Below are 23,551 nucleotides of genomic sequence, written 5' to 3'. Positions count from 1 at the left end.
ATATAAACGCCTCAGCCACAAAGTACCTCTTGGATGCTAAAATCCCTATAAAAAGTCAAACCTTTCATCCCCTCAGTAGACCTAAAGACTGTGGTGTGTTAAAGGGTAATAAGTTACCCTTCTGGTGTGGTCACAAGGCACCGAAACACTGCTTATCTGAGAATAAGAACACATGTGAAATGAGGGAATAAAGTTGAAGTGACATTTTTATTCAGCAAGTCATTAACACAGCAAAAGAAATATATTCATCAGCTTAGAGAGAATAATATGATCATAGTTCAATCAGTCAGAAATATCGATCACAAAATACTTATCAATAAATGTGTAGGTGCTTGGAAGGCAATCCTGAAATGAGAAAACTGACCATCCAAGAATTGCAATTTAAAGTCTCATTAAATGCAACGAATTGGGTGAGAACTGAGAATAAATGAAGGGATCAAAAGGTAATGAGGGTTATCTAAATTGGGATGTACCACCTGAGAGAAGGCATAGAAGTCCCAAATCAGATAAACGGCCGGCCGGAAAACCCACGCATGTGATAGACACAGTAGCAGAGTTCTGGCTTCTAATTGGGGTGCTAGATCTAATATACCCAAAAATGCAGAACAATGACACTGTTCTGACGCAGGTGGCTTGACCGCATGTCTAGGACACGGAACTGGTCAGGTAGTTGAACATCTTGTCCTGTACATGTCTCTAAAAATATGTAAGGGCGGAACTTAAAACAGGTGCTCCTATCGCAAAGCTGCGGCTGTGGTTTCACTTGGCCAAGCTAGGTTTCGAAAATAATAATTAGGGCTCCCGGTTTTATGGTATTTATTTTTTTAACATTTCCGTCTGTATGTATCCATATTTATTTTTTTGTCATTTTATCTGTATATATCTGTATTTATCTTTGTCGCAAGCAAAAAAAGCCATTGCAGCTAGTATTTTTCCACTTTTATTTAAATAGACAGTGCACACGGTTGTTATAGGTTTAGCTATATGTATATATGCGCCAAATTAAGTAAACACAATACAGTCATCTGAAAACTTTGCCACAGATTACTTGCAGTATTAGTGAGCTGCTGCTGTGTTACAGTATTGAAAACCCTGTCATTAGCCATGATTATTAAATGTAAACACATTTAGAATTTAGACAAGTGCACCTGTGCATTTTCAGTGACCTGAAATTAGCCCCCCCCCCCACCCCCTGAAATTTGGCTCTAGTTGCGCCTCTGCCAACTACGGTGGCCTGCAGAGGACACAACGTGACTGTAGTTTCGCCTCTGAATTCCTTTGCTACTTGCACACGAGCGTGGAAAGCACCTGCCCTCTGGGGCACAGAGCACTCGCACAACATGTGTTCCCACATTGGCCCGGATCAGTTGTGCTGAAAGGCGCTTTCAGTTCATCGCCTTCACGTTTGACACCATTGGTTGTCTCTGCATTCAGAAAACAAAGGCTGAACATTCACAAGGTGAGGGGCCTGTCACTAGTGCAAGGGCCCCTTGAGCCAAGCAGAGGGGTCCCCTCATATCGGCTTCGACCTCTGCACCCATGAACCCAAGAGGGCACATGTACATAACTTTAATGTCATTTAAACCCTGAATTAGGATAGAACACGTAATTGTGTGCACCACTGCTCACTACCAGCATCAGTGAAAGTGTGCAATGCTGGCAGCAAACACGTGTGCCTGTCAGCACAGCGCTTCCAGAGCAATGCTGCTGTAAGGCACTACGAGGCAGCTGCCCGGGGAGTTACTAGGTGGGTAGCAGCAGATTGCCCCTGGAGCCACCAGCCACGATCGTAGGGCACAGGCTTTGCCTCAAGGTGCACAAATGAATGCCCTGGTGAAGTAGGCGTTGCTCTTCAAGGCTGCTGGGCACAGACCTGGGCAGCTCATTTTTGAGTGAGGTGCTGCAAGATGTGCACCTGCCCATGGGGGCACATTGAGTACTCTTAATAAAATACACAGCAGCAACGCACTGGGTGTGTGTGCAAGATCATGTGTGAATCACTCGTTCTTGCACTGTGCACACACCTGACTGCCCCTCTTTTGGGTGAACTGCTAAAAGAGACTGGCGCGCAACGCCCATTGTGCTCAAAGGGCTTCAGCCCCCACCCCCCCTCCCGCACCCCTTGTGTGCCAGCCCGGGCTAAAAGAGTTTCCCAGGCACACACAAACATGAGCTTATCGCAGCTGCACTCGAGTACTTCACAGGTCTTTAAAAGACCATTTAAGCGTTAACCAGGCGCCTGCCAGAGATTAATGGCCCAGCAGGTGTTAATGTGGGCAGGCATAAACCACAGGAAGAGGGGCATGGCAGCCAACCCTGGGCTGGAGCACGGATTGCCGAACAATTCTCGGAATCCGATTTGGTTGTATTTTTCCGCTTCTATTTATAAATACAGACGGAAAAAAAAAACATTTCCGTCTGTTTATATGTGTAAAAATCAGTTTAAACGGAAAACCGGAAGCCTTAATAATAATGTAGCAAGAAGTACCAACTGGTTCCAGCTGGTCTTTGTGTACGTGAATGTGTGGGTGTCTTGCAAATGTGTTGTGGAAAGTTACTGTACTATACGTGGTTGCCCAAGCTACCTCGTGTCCAGCGCAAGCAGAAATGCATGTTTTAAACTCATTTAGGGCCTAGTGTATTTTATTATTATGAAGTGGTGTCCTTTGCCCTTTGGCTCAGGCCTATATGCAGGGGGTTCAAGAGACCTGTGGGCCTTCATTTACTGATTGTGTATGGTGAAAAATGGGCACTTTAGCATATTTTCAGATTTTCTCTGGCAGGGCCTATATGGAGACCTTCATGCTGCCAAGGTCGATCAAAATACTCTTTTTGGTAATCCGATGGTAAAGCGTGATCCTCCATCAGGTGCAATCCTTCGTCCTCTCCAAGTTAGACTACGGCAGCGCAACGATCATGGGCACCCCAAAAACAGACCTTGCACCTCTGAAAGTCACACTCCACGCATAGGCCAGACTTCTGTCCTGGGAGAGTCGCTTCGACCACATCACTCCTGCTCTCAGGAACCGTAACTGGCTACGAAGTAAGGCAAGAGCTAAATTCAAAACTGTGTGCATAACCCACAAAGCGCTCTACACTGAAAACCCAATCTACCTCACACATAAATTAACAAAAGCTGTTCAAAAGATACCCCTCCGAAGTTCTAACTGTCTACTCCTTATTCCAGCAAAATTTGAGAGAGAAATCCTGCACACGTTGTTTCTCCGGAAACGCCCCCAGAATTTGAAACTCACAACCTCAAGATTTACGGGACAATCAGTCATTCCCTCACGTGAAGAAGAAACTCAAAATGCTACTCTTCGACAAATACCTAAACTCCCCCCTTAAAGCGTCAGTCTAAACTGTTTGCCTCCATCCCCCACCTTCTAAACAAATCTGAGCATTACCACCTTCGAGTAGGACAAAGCCCCGCTCTCCCCACCTTCACTACACCATACCTTAGTTAGCTCAGACCTTACATTGGTCATCTTCACTACGGTTCGTCATCTACAACGAAGATTAAATTCCTCTTTTTATTGTTATTATGGACTCTTGTCTACTCCTCATGTAACCTTTGTTATCGCTGATGGTTTAACTCTGTCTAACGATTTACATATATATACCTTACTCATCTCCAAGAAGTGTCCTCAACGTACCCTCATGTCTACTGTGCACGCCCTTTACATATTGTCACTGTCTTTATCCACACCTAATACAGCTCATGTCATGGATTCAATGCCAATTCTATGAAGCCCTCTAATGCCTTCAGCTCAAGTCAGGATAAGACCTTACAGCTAGAGCGGTCGACCTCGAAGCTGGGGAACCGGGTTCGAGTCTCGGCAACTACGCTCAACATCCTGTGATTCTGGGCAAAACACGTAATCTCCCTGTGCCTAAAACAAATGAATGCGTCCATCTGTAACGAAACTGGTGCTCATGTAAAGCGCTATGACACCTGATATCTTCGGGTCGAGTTCAAGCTAGATTTTTAAAAAAGCATTAAAAAAAACTCTACAAAATAATTTTCAAAAAAGTTGACGCAAACACTCCACAGAACCAAGGCGTCGACGCATCCCACCCCCGGAGTCCGCCATGGGCCGTGCATCTCAACCCCACTCCACCAAGCGCTCAGTGCTGCAGCCTTCAACCTCTGAGCGCAAAACCCCACCTTCTAGCACTACATTGAGACATTGAGGCTGTATCCACACACTAAGAAAGGTGACAGAAGGAGATGCAGGGGCTGGGAGGGGGCCCTTCCCACGGGGCCCGCGGATGGAGAGCCAGCCTCACAGATAGGGTGACCAGGCGTCCCGGATTTGCCCAGACAGTCCCGGGGTTTTACCTGGCCGATTTTTGCAATTTTAGCTCATGTCCCGTGTTTTAAAGGGGGTCAACTGAAACTAGTGAGAAGTGAGATTGGGTGTTCTAAAGTTGTGCTAGTTAGCAGCTGTTAAAAGGAAGCAATTTAACAGGTCTGCTGCTGGTTTTAGAAATTTACATTTTATTTTTTTCTTAGTGCTTCTTCTGTGTTCCAATGTTGTTGTTAAGAGTTGTCATTCTGCGCAGCATTGTTGATGTAAAATTGTAGTCCTATCTTTGCAAAATGTCCTGGTTTTTGTTCTCAAGATCTGGTCACCCTACCCACAGGCCTTCCCTGGTGGGGGAGCACCAGTCCTCGAGCTGGCACAGCCCAGACACTGATGCATCGCTACCCATGCGGGGGGCATAGAATCTCCTTTCATACCTCCCGCACCTCGCATGGCATTTCCTCCATCCCTAGCCCTCCAACTCCCTCCTCCCTCCCCTCTGTAGAAGAGGGGGGCCTCTCCCGCATCTGTGGTTAAATACCCCCTCCTCCCCCCGAGCCACAATCCTGTGCTTAACTTTACAACTGGGTTGAACCCAGTGTCCTTCTGCCCGTCCCTTCCCTGCCTTCACTCCCCTTACCCCCGCCCGGTCCAGGCCGGTGCTGCTCGGGGGTGAGGTCCAGTAAGGTGCCCGGTCCAGCCACATCCCCCCCCCCTCCCTTGGGAAGGGGCGCTGAACCAAGGGGCATAGCAGACGGCCATTAACATCAATTATCCGTCGAGTGGGGGTGACTAGAGGGTGTTTTGGGACTGCCCCCCACCGTCTGACCGTTCCGCCTGGATGACGCACTTCTGACGTCGCTGGTAATGGCGAGGCGACCACATAAGTCCTGAATGCCAGACTCCGGCAGGTGAGTTATTTTCAGCCCGGAGTGCTGTGAGGTGAGCGTGCCGTGTGATCTGCTGCAGGTGAGTTGTGGGGTGGCAAGCACAGACACTTGAATTATTTTCACCCTGAAGTTCTGTGGTTGTACTTCATGCAGTTTTCAGCTGTATGTTCCAAGCTGAAGTGTGATGTTTCAAGTAATAGACGTGGGCAGTGGGTACGTAAAGACTGTTAGAATTGTAGGTAAACAGACAGTCTGTACTACGGCAAGACTTCCTTTGTTTTTAACCTGGCTAGTCAGGAGTATTCTTAAACAGTAACATTCCGAATCTCCCTCAGATGTCTATAAACAATTTAAGTTGAAAAATATCAACGCTCAGACTGTCACTCCTGTTGGGTACTCGGGTTGAAATGGAAAAGTGGCCCCCAGAGCCCCCAAAAATGGTGGCCCTTAGTATACCACGTGATGAAGTTGCGGACAGTGTTCCCGGATTATAACACATTGGTGTGTTTACATCGAAATTGGCTTAGAAATGCACCGCACCTATAGAAATACTGTGCAGTGAAAGTACAGTAAAAATAAAGAGCAAGGTACATTGGATTGTTTGACGCTAATCGTAAATGATATGTTTAACAACATGGCTGTAATGTTGGGATTGGTTCATTAAGCATCAGAGCAGCGTTCATTCGATAATCAAGTAACTCGTGTGACTGTCAGAGTGCTTAACACTGTAGGCTATGTGAGGCCTGAGGGTGATGGGCGACCCTACTCCCGGTCAGCGTACCTTACTCCCACTCGGAGCACATATTGGATGTACCCTACTCCCACTCGGAGCACATATTGGATGTACCCTACTCCCACTCGGAGCACATATTGGATGTACCTTACTCCCACTCGGAGCACATATTGGATGTACCCTACTCCCACTCGGAGTACATATTGGATGTTCCCTAATCCCACTCAGAGTACATATTGGATATACCCTACTCCCGCTCGTACTTTTTTTTTTAGAGTTTTATATAGCGCGAACTAGACCAGAGACATCTTCCCCAACTTCGAGGTCGACCGCACTAGTCATAAGGCTACATGCTCTCCCCATATTGGGTGTACCCTACTCCCACTCGGAGCACATATTGGGTGCAACCTAATCCCACTCGGAGCGCACATTGGGTGTAACCTGATCCCACTCTGTGTACATATTGGGAGTACCCTCCTCCCACTCGGAGTACATATTGGGAGTACTCTCCTCCCACTCGGAGTAATCCAGTTACTCGCGTGACTGTCAGAGTGCTTAACACTGTAGGCTATGTGAGGCCTGAGGGTGATGGGCGACCCTACTCCCGGTCAGCGTACCTTACTCCCACTCTGAGCACATATTGGGTGTACCCTCCTCCCACTCGGAGCACATATTGGAAGTACCCTCCTCCCACTCGGAGCATATATTGGGTGTACCCAACTCCCACTCGGAGCACATATTGGGTGTACCCAACTCCCACTCGGAGCACATATTGGGTGTACCCTCCTCCCACTCTGAGCATATATTGGGTGTACCCTCCTCCCACTCTGAGCACATATTGGGTGTACCCTCCTCCCACTCTGAGCACATATTGGGTGTACCCTCCTCCCACTCGGAGCACATATTGGGTGTACCCAACTCCCACTCAGAGCACATATTGGGTGTACCCAACTCCCACTCGGAGCACATATTTTGATGTCAGACTTTTTAATGGAGTTCCCTCCACCCAAGCTATTTATTGCTTGAGTAGTGTACATAAATCGTAGCAGTAGGTTGGCTTTGAGGACCAGGGGTGTGTTCTTGTCAGGGCTTGCATGCATTCTCTTTTATTAACGGAATGTTGATTGAACAAGAAATCTCACCAGAATTATGAGGAATGGTCATGGCGATGAAAGCCGTATTTCTTGAGTTCCAGTGAAATGTTTAATGTTTTTAGGTCGAGCCTGGGCAGCGCATGCGCGGCTCTAGGAAGCATGCTGTTTTGGAGTATGTAATTGAAGCCCTGCCCATATTTGTCATTGGCTTGTCATTGTCCTTCGTAAATATGGCTTCTGATTGGTTAATAGGCTTGTTAGTCCCTCCTTTGTCCTGCCTTGTCTTCATTTGTAACCTCTCATGGCAACTGGCCCTTTTACTTTGGTTGTTACATGTATGCTTTAATTAGAGCCTGGGAGCACTATTTTCTTAATTGGTGTTCTTCTGCCTGATGTTGCAGGCAGGACACGCTCTCTCTCTCTCAATGCTTTTTTTTAGGTCAGTTAGAAAGCTCAGCTGTCTCTTCGAGACCTGTTGCAATAGGTCTATGGACATAAAGTCCAACCCCTTTCTTGACATTGCTTTTCATTTGTCTGTCAGCGTCCTTCAAAAATCCCTGCTTGCTAGTGGTCAGTCCTGCCTCTTTGTCCCTCCTTTCTCTCTTCAGTTCCTCTCAGAGAGCAGGGACATAGTACGGTCTCATTCCACTATGGTTCTTTATCTGTTCTTGAGAGACTATTTTTTTTGCTTGAATTCCTGCTCTGTTATTGTTTGTCTGGGTTGAACTTCAGCTCCCTTATATTTAAGTATAAGTGTTAGTCCTTTCCCATCTCAATGCCACAGTTACATTACTGCTGCCTCCCCTGCCGTGCTTCCCGCTCTGTTGCTTGAATTTTATTTAGCTTTATTTAATTTGTGGCACTTTTAGAAGTTCGCCGTCAGTTGGTTTTATTTTGGTAGGATAGCTTGGTTTGGACTACCTTCGAAGGTGGGATTGGTTAAAAAAACAAACAAAAAAAATTCCTGCCTGCCTCTGCTCACTTCTCATTCGCCTGTGCACTTGATATTCCTGTGTTCTCTACCCCAACCCCTCCCACGATAGTGCTTGTGTGGGCCCCCACCACCCCCTCCAATATCGATCAGTGCTTTGTAGTTGTTTTTTTAGTGCACTTTAGGGCGAAAAACATTTCCAGGATCATTCACAGGATGTTGAACTGACTGCGGAGGCTCAAACACGAATCCCCTGCTCTGAAGTCTGCAGCTCTGACTGCTGAGCCACGTCCTCTCGCTCTGGGGATCCCTGCTCGAGTCTCTCTTTGTTCGTCTCAAGCCACGCATTAGCAGCAGCTCGCTCTTGGGCTTGTTGTTTCATTCCGTAGTGCTTTGCAAAAGCACCAGCTACGTTACACATTTGTTTAATTTTTTTGGTACACACGGGAGATTACTTGGCAGCTCAGGACATTCCTTGTCTTGAACAGAGCTGCCGATTAATCTCCTCATGTCTACAAAACACATGAATATGTCATTGGGTAATGTTACTGATGCTCGCTTCTTAGAGAAAATGCTCTGATTCCTTGCCAGGCTCTGTTTTTATCAGAGGGTGATGTCCGCAGCACAATCAACGACAGAGATCAGATGGCTGTTAAAATGTGCTCAAGATCAAACTGGAGCCATAGTTTCAAGATCTTCAAAGGGACAGGGGTGCTTGTTTCAACATGTAGGGGGTTGATGGGGAGGGGGCAAGGGAAAGTGGAGAAGACAATTGGTAATAACCCATCAGGGTTATTGGCTACGCTTATCCGTATTCTATTTTTTGTTACATTTACTATTGCAAATCTGTTATGGAGCGCCTATCACCAAGACTGAGCACTATATAAATTAGAATACAAATACAGTGATTGTGTTTTATTTAAATTTTATCAAAATAAGATTTACTGTCCCACTTTCACATAAAATAAATGCTGTCTGCTATAGCTTCTTTTTCTTGTGTGCGTTTGCTTGAAGGGAGGGTGGGTGTAGTTTCTTTTGCCTGACAGTTGCGTGAATTTAGAAGAGACCACATGCTGTCACTGCTGCCTGGCCCTGGCGTGTAAAGATGGACTCATCTCCGTGGTGCTTCCTTTTTGGTTTATAGCTATAATGGAGAATAATTAACGATGTATCTCTGGAATCGCCAGATTTTATCTCTGCAGTTATTTTTCGGCTTTTATTCTCTGTGCTGTTTCTTGGTCAGAGACATCAATTTTCTCATTTTTCATTAACCTAATTGTAGCAGGGAGACATATAGTATGCACGCTGTCAACATGTGGACAGGCTACTCTGTGTTGCTTCTCATCTAAATGCTGTTATGTTTGGCTTGGTGTACGTTGTGGGAAACTTGGCATCTGATGCCTCGGGCAATATTTGATTGAAAATCAAGTATTAAAAGAACTGATGTGAGGATATCTTGCTGGACGTTGAGCGTCTGCTGTTGTGCATTCCTGCAGCGTCACTCAGATCTATGTCTAAACAGTAATGGGCTCCCTGTCTCTCATGTTGCGCTGCTGGTAGCCTCCCCGTACCATTCATATGGGGTCAGAGGGCCATCTGTTCGTAGTCGTGAGACTCTGGCGTCTGTGGCAGGAATTCCAAGGCACGTCACTCATTCTGCCAGACTGAGATGCTGCTTGTTGACATCCTTCTCCAGCGTTGCCCTCCCTCGAGGGCCTTCACTGACCTTCCACATGACACATTCAAAATATGCGCAGAAACACAAACCTGCACCCAGGTAATTTTTGGATTCTTCTTCTGTGCATAAATCAGTACATTTCAAAATCTAAGTATTTTTAGTGTGTGTGTGTGTGTGTTTTTTATTTTTTTCACATACACTGGTAGCTCCTCCCAGTGTTGGTAAACACTGACAAAACAAGACGCCCACCACTGTGAGGACTAGCGTGCTATGAGGACCGATCCCCATAGCGTTTGCATTTGTGCGTGTGCTAATTACAGCACCCTCTTAACACATTTGTGCAATCAGCCTCTCACTAGCAGGAAAACAGTGTTGCAAATAAATAGGAGCAACCATGAAAAGAATCCTTATTCTTGAAGACCTGCAGATTTATTCATTTATTTACTTGGGTGTATAGACCTCCTGGCACATCTGCAATTGCCCCTGCTTACATTAATAACTGACATGGTAAATGTCCATTTGCTTTACCTCAAGATCTGAAGCTTCCTCTCTGAGTCAATCAGCTGTCATTATAAGGAATTCCTATCTGTGTGTTTTTTTTTTTAAACAACACTTGATTCAAGCATTCTGTGGTATGGTTTTGTTAATATGAGGCATTCATCTATTTGGGTGCTGTACACGCCTGTACCATGCAGAAGGCGGAAACTACTTATTGTGGTAAAGGAATTTGTAACCGAATATACCAGAACATATTTAGAAATCTGTGAATACTTTGTGAATAATATAAGGTATAAACTACCCCCTGGTTTACTTTATAAGGATGTTGCAAGTTAAAGTTATGGACCTCCCAGTGACTTGCAATATACTGTTTAACATAAATAAACTATCCCTCCCATATGTGTAGTTCTTGGTCATGCCCTCCATCTTCTTTCCTTCAGTGCTCTTTTAAACTTTCGTGGCACCTTTTTAATGTAAAATGTGAGATCTTTAGTATTAACAATCAGTTGTTTTTCACTTGTAGCCAACATGTTATGTAGCTTAAGTATCAAAACCGTCTATATGATGTCTGGTAACACCTAGATATATTCATGTTGTCGTATAGCAACTCAAGCAGTGCAGTAAGTAAACGTGTTTCAATAAGTGCATCCTTATCAGCTATTGGAGAAGAATTTCCAGGGGAAAAAGATCTGAAGAAAGAGAGCGGGATACGTCAAGTCTCACTTTATTTAGGCGGCAGCGACATTTCTGTCCAGTGACCCGCCTTTCATATTCTCTACAGTATGTTGCTGGGGGCACCGTGACGTCTCAGCTGGAATCTAATACATTTATACAGTAGAGTAGATCTGTTGTTTTCTTATTACGGTTGGCCACAATTAGACAGTAATAACTTATTACAGTTGAGTTGTGACATGGTGCCTGCTGCCAGAGCCAACAGCCAGGGTGAAAGGCCGGTCAAAGAGCACCATTGCAGGTGCAGTTTAAACAAATTAAAGGAGAACTGCCTTTTTAGGTCGAGCTTGGGCAGCGCATGTGCTGCTCTGCGAGACATGCTGTATTCGAGAATAGACGTGAAGCGCCGCCCATTGTCTGCCCATATTTGTCATTGGCTTGTGTCAATGTTCTTCGTAAAAGCTGACTTCTGATTCGTTAACAGGCTTTTTTGTCCCTCCTTAGTACCGCCTTGTCTTCGTTTGTAACCTCCCATGAGGACTTTCCATTTTACTTCTGTTGTTACATGGCATGCCTTATTTAGTCTGTAAACACTACTTTCGTAAATGAGTTTCTCACACTGCAGGCACGACATGCTTTCCTGCAACATTCAGCGCACCATGTGCTCTTTCACTTTCCAAGCAGCCCGGGATAATGGCGGGCGCTTCTTGAAATGGTATAGGTCTCGCATTTACAAGAGTCTGAGCTAATTGGCATTTTAAATGACAATGCCTTTTATTTGTGTTAATTATCAAAACAGATAAATAAAAGGCACTGCCCTTTACAATGCTAATACCTTAAACGCTGGCAAATGCGTTACCTATTGCATTGGGTTGTATTTTGTTTACCGCGATTATGCATTTTCATCACATTCCAATACAACTCATTGTTTTTAAATATAAAAACAATGTATTTGTGGGGGGAGACACCCCCACCTTACCTTAAATTTGTGGTATTGGTATGTGATGTAAATGTATAATTGCGGCAAAAGAATGTGAAGCAAATGCATGCGATATCTTTACCTCGTTGTAAAGGCTGTTTCCCATTGCATTGTAAATGCTTGTTTAATTTGAGCAGCACCGCCGCTTCAGCTGGGATAACGGCAGAGTTGTGCAAACCTGGTGGGTGCTACGCGAGCAGCTTCAAGGCAGAGCGTGAGTAAATATTGAATGAGTCTCGGCCAGCGAGCTACAGCAGGGAAGGAACCTTGTGAGTAAACATTGAATGAGTCTCGCCCAGAGAGCTATAGCAGGGAAGGAACCTTGTGAGTAAACATTGAATGAGTCTCGGCCAGAGAGCTACGGCAGGTATGGACCATGCTCCTACTCCCCAGTGAGCCGGCGGCGGGTCGAAGAGACGTCTAGACATCAGCTGCTGCTGCTGCAGGACTGATGAACAGCAGATGAGTATACTGTGTGCGCTTATACTCGTCTGCCTGTACTTACTTACCACTGGGCTCGTCTGGCTGCAGTTTGGGGGCCAGGGCACCAGGCACATGGTCCCCCTCTTCATTCCCAGCCCACCAAAGGCTGGGATGTGCTCTCATCCCCCTCCCCTGAGCCGCGCAGTTATCTGGAGGCCGTGAACGGCTGTTAAAAGCCTGACTGGCTGGGGCAGTCAAGTGTGAAAATACCAAGCGCTGTTCCCAAAAAATGTAATTTCCCTCGGCATAAAATGCACGGGAGAAATGGCGAGATTGAACCGCAAATAAATGCAGGGTGGCATCGTAACACAATCCATGTGTTTTTGTGCTTAACTTGAAAAACCTTGGACTTTCTAAAAATGATCCCCTTTTGAATGCACGCTCAGATGTGGCTTTTTCTATTGCAGAAAAAAACCTCAGCACAACATATGTTTGAATTTACAGACCGTTTTCCGCATGTTCTTACGCTTTTAAAAATGTTCCATTACCTCACGTTGTGTGATTACACCCTTACTCATTCTTTAATCTGTCCCTCCGAGAATAAAAAACCAAACATGACATCTTTAATTCTCAGTCATATGATGAACGTACGTTCTCCCACAAGCATAAACATTCTCATGAAATTTTACGACAGACTTCTGTGGATTAGGCTAATGTGAATTATGGTTAGCTAAAGCAACACAGATGCTGAGTTTACTCCCATATCTATATTGTATAAAGTGCATAGAATATAATTATCTTTTGTAAAATAAGTGTTATTCTCAAACAGTACAATTCCTATTTTAGACTTTGAATTGACACGTTGCCCGCGCTCCGAGTCTGAGGAATTCAGAATAGTGGTAAACGTATGTTATTTATAAGTTATCCCGTTCATACATCCAAATATCACTCTAGTGTTGTAATATTACATCCAATAAATACTGCATCCTGCGGTATCACATTTTTTGTACGAAGGAAGCATTTATCCTCTGCTTTTAAGATTTTTGGGAGTTCCCCCTAGGGTTGTTGGAGAGAAGCGTTGGCTGCACTCTTGTGACGCAGATGCTAGCTTCCTGTGTGGTCTCCCTATTACTGAATGCTGATACCGGATTGAATATACCCAGTTGTATCACCAAGCCCAGGGGATAGTACTCCACCTGACATGAGTAAGAAATTTAAAGGGGGATTAGTTTTTCTCCTCAATGAGGTCCTGAAGAAAGCCATCGAACCGGCAATGGCGCATGCAGGTTGAAACATGTTGGAAAAGTGATGTGACGGACATATCGCACGTCCCATATTTCACATCCACCGTTTTTAATCTTACCCTATAATTTTTTAGAATAAATTGCACCACATGATAAAAAGGTAATTTAAAATTTTCTATTCTGCACAAACTAGATCCTAACCGGTTTTTGAGGATCTCCTCCTGGTGGAGGCCAACAAAAGACCCAGTGATGATGCTATCAGCCAAGATTACGTCAATGGCAACAGACATACCAATGACGGATAATGGCTGTTGAGGGTCTTCTACATATTTGTGCCAGATCCTTCGAGGCCTCTTGGCTCCACTCCTTTTTGATTTAGTGATATATATCCGGAACGCTTCTACTCTTTCCCCCCCCCCTTTTTGATATAGAAGCAGTATTATCACAGCCATATTTGCATGACCTTTGAAACGAGGGTCTTAGTCGGCCCCACTGGTGTTCGAACCATTTGACCTCTGAAGTGTGCTCCGTTCTCTGAAGTGGGCTCTTTTACCTTACTGGTTTGTTAAAAACTGAACTTTTTAAAATGAACCTTCTGTAGAGTTGTCATACGCTAAATCCCTTCCAGTTCCAGGAGTCGGGTACTTTTCTATAAGTGGAGAGCCGTGTGGGACACTTGAAGAGGAAGGAATAACCAGCACTCGTGGCAGGCAGCTTGCCTTCTCAAAATGCTTGTATTTATAATAAGACAATAATCTAGTCATTCAATACATATCAATAACACATGCCTTCCTAGTTGGAGCATTTTTTTTTTTTATATAAATGTGAGTTTAATTTTGGATATGATTATTAGCATCAAAAAGATGCCTGCTCTTCTTGTGGAAGCATAGTGATAATGCTTTTTAATTGTTTATAAATTAGGGTCATCCAAAGAAGGTTGCACACCCATTCTGGTTCCCGTTTTCATTAGCGCATGTAAACAAGATTCAGGTGGATATTGTGAAATCCTGACATGGCTCCACCCTCAAAGGCTTTACTGACTAGGGAGGTTTACATGATGACTCCATGTCATTGAGAATGCGATTCACTAGCGCTGGGTTTTTCTTTTACAATGTCCTTCCTTTGAAGCAATCCCCACTGCCCCTTCTCCCCGGAGCATTGTCTTTGTCTCCTTCACCCAAAGCACTCTGCTTGCCTAGCCTTTCCTTCCTCTCGGGCACTAGCCTTTGCCCCCTCTCATAAGACCACCAAGGCGCTCTGCATCTATCACCAAGGGTGACCAACTGGCATTGGTGTAAATTTAGGACGATGAGAGTAAAAATTCAGGACACTTCTTTGCTACATCCTAATGGGTTCACGCAGAGATACATCACTTTGTTTTTTCCGCAGTTGTATGTGCTCACTGTATCCCTGCCTCCCTGCAATATGCTAGCTCTCACCAGTCGTCTGCGCTTCCACTGTGTCCATTGCATTCACCCCCAGTCTCTGTGCTTTGACAGGTGTTCATCCTCCTCTTCTAACCTTATTCCTGGTTGATACCGCGTGCTCCAATGTGTGTCCACCCCCAAATGCACCCCCTTTGGTTTATGTATCGCTGCCTTCATAACCTGTAATTCCTGTGTCTGCTTCAGCTCACATTGTCTCACTGTAGCCCTGCTCATCGTGTCTCTGCTCCCCAGGTCTATGCATCCAGTCTGTCTCCATGCAAATCCTATGAGTACAACCTCTGGCTATGTTTCATTAGTCTGTGCAGAAACCTACTAGTTACAACCTGGAATTTTCTCTTTATTCTGCTCGTTGTGGGCCCCTAGGGATAATCGCATCAAATTCATAGCAGCCATCCAATGGGGTGTTAAAAACCAGGTAAAATTAGCAGCATCATACTGCTTAACGTTATTAAATACCCACAAATAAAATAATCAGGTGACTCTTATTCTCTTGGGTTCAATATGTCCATTTATGTAATAAAGCATTCTTGTTGTGTCCTTAAAAACTGCATAGTATTCATTTGCTAAAACAAATCCAGGATTGCTTGATACTGTATCCCAGTAAGCCCTATACACCAGAAACACAATCGATACGCTTGCTTATAAATTAATTGTATAACACACAATTGCCATCAGATCCATCCACTACTAAACGCATAAGTAAAAAATATTTATATTTACACTAATAGCTCCAACTCTAACAAATGCGAGACCTATTGCGTTGCAAATGCTTGTTCTTTCTTGATGTTGTGCAGTATTGGGAAAGCCTATATGTCTAAAAGGTGAGACTTCTTGACTTTGCCAATGTGTGTTTACTGTAGTTGTAAACCTCCTTTTTCTTGTGTAGCTCTGGTCAGAGCCTCTGATCTCTGGAGTTACACTATGTGAAAGATGCTCAGATTATTGTCTGGGTCCTATCACGGGCTCTCTGATAGTATAAAGGACTACCTTGCAGCAATTGATTATATTTCCCGCCGTTATTGTGATGCTCTTTGTTGTGTGGTCCATTCACTGGAAAAGGCTCTTAGACCTGACAGCCTTAGGGTGGTCTTTCCCCAACTTTTTACCTGCCTCCCTCCATTTTCTGAGCTCGTTTTTGCTGACTTTGGGACTCTGCAACCGTTACCACTGCTAATCAGTGCTAAAGTGTTTGTGCTCTCTCTCCCCTGAACATGGTAACATGGGCTCATAGGGTTACTACTCAGTTGGCATATTTAGTTTGCTTTAAGACCCTAGTAAAGTGCACTACATGTTCCCAGGGCCTGCAAATTATTTGCTACTAGTGGGCTGCAGCACTGACTGTGCCACCCACTTATGCAGCCTGAAACTGTCTCAGGCCTGCCACTGCAGTGCCTATGTGTGAAGTTTACTGCCACATCGAGTTTGCATTTAAAGCTACTTGCCAAGCCTAAAACTTCCCTTTTATTACATATGTCACCCCTAAGGAAGGCCCTTGGTAACCCAAAGGGCAGGACTCTATGTGAGTAAAAGGCAGAACATATACTTCTATGTTTTACATGTCCTGGTAGTGACAAACAGTTAAATTACTTTTTCACTGCTGTAAGGCCTACTCCTCTCGTTGGCTAGAACTGGGAAATCCGTAGAATACCTTTAAGCTGTAATTCCTGATTGGAAAGGAGTAGCCTTTTCATGTTTCATATCTTTGCAATGGTAATGATAAATCCTCTTTACAGGTAAAGTCGGATTTAACATTACTATTTTTGAAAAGCTACTTTTAGAAAGTGGACTTTTCTCTGCTTGTACTGCTCTTTGTGCCTTACAGCCTGTCTCTAATACACATCTGGGCTAGGTGACCGACCCCCTTTGTGTATTCCTTCTAGAGAGCTGCAGACCCTACACGTGTTGGGTGTGATTTAGCTCTTATCTGCATCCCGATGGGTCTTTCGGGGCAGATGGGAGGAAGGGGCCCACACATGGAAAGTGTAATCTAGAATTTCTTTAGCGCACGTGTCTATGTGGTCAATTAAATGTCTCATTAAATGACAATAGCTTTTCGTGATAGACCCACCATTTAAACTTATCCAGTGTTTTTTTTTTTCTTTTTCTTTCCCAACAGGTGCAATAAATGCAGTAATGAACAAAAAAGATGAAGGCATTAATCACTTGTGTAGAAAGTGATGTAAAAACAATACACCTTGAAATTTCTTCCCTTGAAAGCTAATGCCTCGCCAAAGTCTTTTTCTACAGCAGAAAGCCCAAACTGCCCAATGTGGTCTGAACTTGGCTCTTAGCGGTCACCTGATATACATTGATGAAATAACACACTGATATACTGAAGCAAGTCTGATAAGGTTCTCATTACAAAGGAAGAGCTAACTTGAATCAGAAAGAACACACAGAAGAGAAACCGTATGAATATCTAGAAACACATTTATTAGAGAAAGAGCAAGTGCAACATCAGAAAATCATACTGGAGAAGAACCATATTGATTGACTGACTGTGGAAAAGTTTTCTTTGCAATGAAAGACCTAATGCAGTATCAGAGTGTCTACGTAGAGGAGAAACCATATAAATGTACAGAATGTAATAAAGTGTTCAATAGGAAGAAGAATCTAAGGCAGCATCAACAAACCCAGGCCGGGGAGAAGCCGTATCAATGTACAGAATGTTACAAAGCATTTATAACAATTGGACAGCTAAAACGACATCTGGAACTCCACAATAGGGAGAAACCATATCATTGTACAGAATGTGAAAAAGCATGTATAACAAATGGAGACCTAAAACTACATCATAAAATCCACACTGGGGAGAAACCATATAAATGCACAGAATGTGATAAAGCATTTATAACAAATGGAGACCTAAAGCGACATCATAAAATCCACACTGGGGAGAAACCATATCAATGTACAGAATGTGACAAAGCATTTATAACAAATGTACAGCTGAAGCAACATCAAAATATCCACTCTGGGGAGAAACCATATCAATGTACAGAATGTGACAAGGCATTCATTAGAAAGTCCCATCTAATGGAACATCAGAAAGTACACACTGGGGAGAAACCATATAAATGCACAGAATGCGATAAAGCATTTATAACAAATGGAGACCTAAAACGACATCAAAAGATCCACACTGGGGAGAAACCATATCAATGTACAGAATGTGACAAAGCATTTATAACAAATGGAGAGCTAACGCGACATCAGAAAATCCACACTGGGGAGAAACCATATAAATGTACAGAATGTGACAAAGCATTTATAACAAATGGAGTGCTAAAGCAACACCAGAAAACCCACCCTGGAGAGAGATCATACCAATGTACAGAATGTGACCAATCATTTATAACAAATGGAGCGCTAAAGCGACATCATAAAATCCACACTGGGGAGAAACCATACCAATGTACAGAATGTGACAAGGCATTCATTACAAAGTCACGGCTAATAGAACATCAGAAAGTCCACACTGGGGAGAAACCATATCCATGTACAGAATGTGACAAAGCATTTATAACAAATGAACAGCTGAAGCGACATCAAAATATCCACTCTGAGGAGAAACCATATAAATGTACAGCATGTGACAAAGCATTTGTAACAAATGTACAGCTGAAGCAACATCAGAAAATCCACACTGGGGAGAAACCATATAAATGTACAGAATGTGAAAAAGCATTTATAACAAATGAAAACCTGAAGCGACATCAAAAGATCCACACTGGGGAGAAACCATATCAATGTACAGAATGTGACAAAGCATTTATAACAAATGGAGAGCTAACGCGACATCAGAAAATCCACACTGGGGAGAAACCATATCAATGTACAGAATGTGACAAAGCATTTATAACAAATGGAGAGCTAACGCGACATCAGAAAATCCACACTGGGGAGAAACCATATAAATGTACAGAATGTGACAAAGCATTTATAACAAATGGAGAGCTAAAGCAACACCAGAAAACCCACACTGTAGAGAGATCATATCAATGTACAGAATGTGACAAAGCGTTTGTAACAAATGGAGACCTAAAGCTACATCACAAAATCCACACTGGGGAGAAACCATATAAATGTACAGAATGTGACAAAGCATTTATAAAAAATGGAGCGCTAAAGCGACATCATAAAATCCACACTGGGGAAAAACCATATCAATGTACAGATGTGACAAAGCATTTATAACAAATGTAAAGCTGAAGCGACATCAAAATATCCACTCTGGGGAGAAACCATATCAATGTACAGAATGTGACAAAGCATTTATAACAAATGGAGAGCTAACGCGACATCAGAAAATCCACACTGGGGAGAAACCATATAAATGTACAGAATGTGACAAAGCATTTATAACAAATGGAGAGCTAACACGACATCAAAATATCCACTCTGAGGAGAAACCATATAAATGTACAGAATGTGACAAAGCATTTGTAACAAATGGACAGCTAAAACGACATCACAAAATCCACACTGGGGAGAAACCATATAAATGTACAGAATGTGATAAGGCATTTATAACACTTGGAGAGCTAAAGCAACACCAGAAAACCCACACTGGAGAGAGATGATATCAATGTACAGAATGTGACCAATCATTTATAACAAATGGAGACCTAATGCTACATCATAAAATCCACACTGGGGAGAAACCATATAAATGTACAGAATGTGACAAAGCATTTATAAAAAATGGAGCGCTAAAGCGACATCATAAAATCCACACTGGGGAGAAACCATATCAATGTACAGATGTGACAAAGCATTTATAACAAATGTAAAGCTGAAGCGACATCAAAATATCCACTCTGGGGAGAAACCATATCAATGTACAGAATGTGACAAAGCATTTATAACAAATGAAAACCTGAAGCGACATCAAATGATCCACACTGGGGAGAAACCATATCAATGTACAGAATGTGACAAAGCATTTACAACAAATGGAGAGCTAACGCGACATCAGAAAATCCACACTGGGGAGAAACCATATAAATGTACAGAATGTGACAAAGCATTTATAACAAATGGAGAGCTAACGCAACATCAGAAAATCCACACTGTGGAGAAACCATATCAATGTACAGCTTGTGAAAAAGCGTTTACAACAAAGGGAGAGCTAACGCGACATCAGAAAATCTACACTGGGGAGAAATAATATCAATGTACAGAATGTGGCAAAGCATTTATCAAATATAGACAGCTAAAGCAACATCAGAGTTCACACTGGGGAGAAACCGTACGAATGCACTGAATGTGACAAAGCATTTATAACCAATGGAGAGCTGAAGCAACATTTAGAAAATCCCCACTGGAGAGAGACCATTCAACTGCACTGAATGTGAGAAGTCATTTATTAGAAAGTCGCATCTTATGTAACATCAGATAGTCCACGTAGGAGAGAAACCCTATGAATGTACATAATGCAACAAGACATTTATTACTAGGCAAAGATAAACACCAGATCAGAAATTCCACACTGGTGAGAAACGATATGGCTGTACTGAATGTGACTTAGCAGTTATTACAAAGCAAAGTTTAAAAATACATCAGAATGTTCACACATGAAAGAAACCATATAATTGTACAAAATGTAACAACACCTTTATTCCAAATGGAGGGTGACCATTCAACTGCACCGCATGTGACAAGATATTTATTATAAAGGGAGAGTTAAAGCAATATCCGTGTCTACACTGGGGGGGGGAAACCACATGAATGTGACGAGGGATTTATTACAAAGCAAAATGTAATACAAGATCAGGAAGTTCACGCAGGGGAGAAAACATATGTATGTACTGAATACCACAAAGCATTCATAATAAATGGAAAACTGAAGCGACGTTCAAAAATCTACATGGCAAGAAATCCAATGTATGTTCAGAGTTTAAGCAAGTCTTCCACAGGAAGAATAAGCTAATGCAGTATAAACAAATCTACACTAGGGAGAAATCCTATTAATGAATAGAATGTGACAAGGGATCGATTACAAAACAAAATATTATCAGAATGTTCACACAGGAGAGAAGCTCTATAAATGTATTGAATGTGGCCATGCATTCATAAATGGAGAGCTAACTCGACATCAAAAATCAACCGTGAAGACCGCACTGAATTTAGCAAGGCATTTATTGGCAAGGGAGAGTTAAAACCGCATCAGAAAGTCCCCACTGAGAAAAATCTGTATGAATGTACAGACTCAATCAATGGGTATTAAGCATGGCAAATCATCAGTGAGGTTTTCAAGGCGCTGGGTGAGGATTTGTTGTCCAGAGGGGCCAATCAGTTGAACAAGGGCACCTGTTTTAGGATCTCTAGGATATTCCTGAGTAGGCCAACCTATTGTAATTTTACATTTTGCCCATAGATCTGCTGGCACAATTATGTCAAATAGACTGTTCAAATCAATCCACAGTACTTTTGATAATTTGACAAACCTATCTACCTGCCAATACCATTCCACCGGCTTCTCGCGCAGACGGGGGAAAGTCATTTGTAAATGATAAAGTGTCCTGTCTGGTCCAGGGAACATGCACGTAGCCTCCTCCTGGGATCTCTCTCATGGGACACTCAGTTACCACTTTCTCCTTTTCTCTTACTGGGAAAGCCGCTGGAATGGTAACGATAACACACGACGATGTTACCAATTCGAACCCAGACAATGCGTCGTGCGACTCCAATCGTCGCACGTTTTCCCCATGTACCTACAGGGCAACAGACAATACACTGTGCAACTTCACTTGCCACACGTTTTCCCCGTGTACCTACAGGGCATCCAACTTCCTACATCCCAGAAGTCTTCAAAAACAACATAGAACGCAACACAACTCAACATAGAATGTTAGAACATAAATCATTGATTATAAGCAATAATCACCAAACCAATGCAATAAAACCATCAATCTGCTACCAGAAAAACTGATCCAGTGGAAAGGGGCAAGGGTGGGCAAGCAATTTTACCAATCCTCCCTACGTCACAGATTCGTCAACCGCACTTATTCATTCACACACGCATTCATTGATGGGGCCCATGACACCAACACTCATACGTTTCTTACACTAAATCTGCACGCAGGAGGACGATGTATCTGCTGGACATGTGGGGAGGTACCTTATTACCTATAGGGAAAGAAAATTTATTACAGAATATACATTTTTACATCAACACCTATAGGATCCTAACTTTAACATCAAGGCACACCATCACTTGGTTGAATGGACCAATTAGTTCGACTGGTTGATGGTGATTTAGAACCAGCTAAAACACATTAAAGCTTCTGAATCCTTTTAGCAACCTACTTGAAGAACCACAAACTCATTTTCTGTTAATCAATATTTAGTTTATCTAATTTCTTGCTCGCAATTATATAATTAGCATTTCGGTCAATCAAGTTTGAATTTCAAACAACACAAATTGCATGACATTTTATATTTACCTATTCTTGCTGTAGGGGTTCTTTTCTAATTCAAATGGCTCTGCCTAACCCAAATTATTTGCTCAATCGTCCCAATCGAAAGCAGGACCCGATTCAATAAGTCCGAAAAGTTCTCTTGCTCAGCACGGCACAGTCCCAAAGATATCCAAAGGACCAAGCAATCGTGCAAGAGAATTGATCACGCAAGTACTGGACACTCTCCTTCGGACACAATCTCTCTAAGGTGGCCCTTTCAAATGACTAACGACGAGCACCCCACACCTGTATCTCTCCCCTCATTAAGCCACCCCTTACTATTCTACTACGCTTTTTATAATAAAATTCTGGGTAACATGAAACATTTATTGAACTAAGAAGAAATGTGATTGGTCCATTTTGCAAAATGTTTTATATGGTTCAGGTTTCTCACTGTCTTGGGTTCTCAGAGAACTTGCTTGGTCACATCCTCAGTCTATGTCATGCTCATGCAACATTGTTGATTCTTGATTATAGGTGACTATTGTTTTCTCCGGGTAATTTCACTGACTGAAATCTGGCAGTCCTCCATGCTCTTATCCTTGACCAGGAACACTGTGCTCTGAATTGAGGATGCCTGGAGATCTTCGGAGCCATCCGAGTCTGCGCAGAAGACATCGTGCTCACCAGATATCGTGCTCACAAGACGGTGGCCACTTCCGAACTCCATTTTGAATGTCATGGCTTGGTAGGCCCAAATGCCAACTTAAGCAAAAAAAACACAAAATAATAATTAATATGCGGAAATGAATATTCTAATGTTAAACCCACACTAATCCCTTTATGTATTAGTATTTTCCTGGCGTATAGCGACATTTAAAGCAATAATACTCCACAGGAATGCAAACGTCACTAAAGCAACATAAATCATGCAATATTCTATCACCACACATACTACTATTAACCCCTTCGCTGCCCCGCCCTTTCCCCGCCCTGTGCCGCGCCTTTCATTAGCGGGCGTGGTTTATGACGAGCTGGTCTCGTCACAGGCACAGCGCGACCGCGGCCCATGACGAGACCAGCTCGTCATGGGCACTCAAGAGGTTAATAGGCTTACCACAATTAGTTATTAGTTATTCTGCTATGCAAATAGCAATGAGTCCCGCGTGTGATTTGTGTTTACCAAAAATGCATGTTGTTGGTTAATATATCACAGCACACAGTTAATTCAAATTAATATATAAATTGATT

General features: G+C 43.1%; 2 pseudogenes across 1 annotated transcript in view; both read left to right on the top strand.

The window, feature by feature from the left end:
• The window catches only part of LOC146822397 (uncharacterized), a 38,020-nt pseudogene extending 18,903 nt beyond the window's left edge, over positions 1–19,117 (top strand). Inside the window, exon 2 of the transcript XR_014963274.1 lies at positions 17,014–19,117. The product of XR_014963274.1 is annotated as an uncharacterized LOC146822397 (transcript). The remainder of the gene's footprint in view (positions 1–17,013) is intronic.
• Positions 19,118–19,482: 365 nt separating this feature from the next.
• Positions 19,483–22,683, top strand: LOC146822396 (uncharacterized; annotated as a pseudogene).
• The last annotated feature ends 868 nt before the right edge of the window (positions 22,684–23,551 follow it).

Source organism: Triturus cristatus, chromosome 6 (genome assembly GCF_964204655.1).
Source record: "Triturus cristatus chromosome 6, aTriCri1.1, whole genome shotgun sequence".
NCBI classification, from domain to species: Eukaryota; Metazoa; Chordata; class Amphibia; order Caudata; family Salamandridae; genus Triturus; species Triturus cristatus.
The sequence above is the reverse complement of the archived record's forward strand: the minus strand, read 5'-3'. Positions and strand labels throughout refer to the sequence as shown.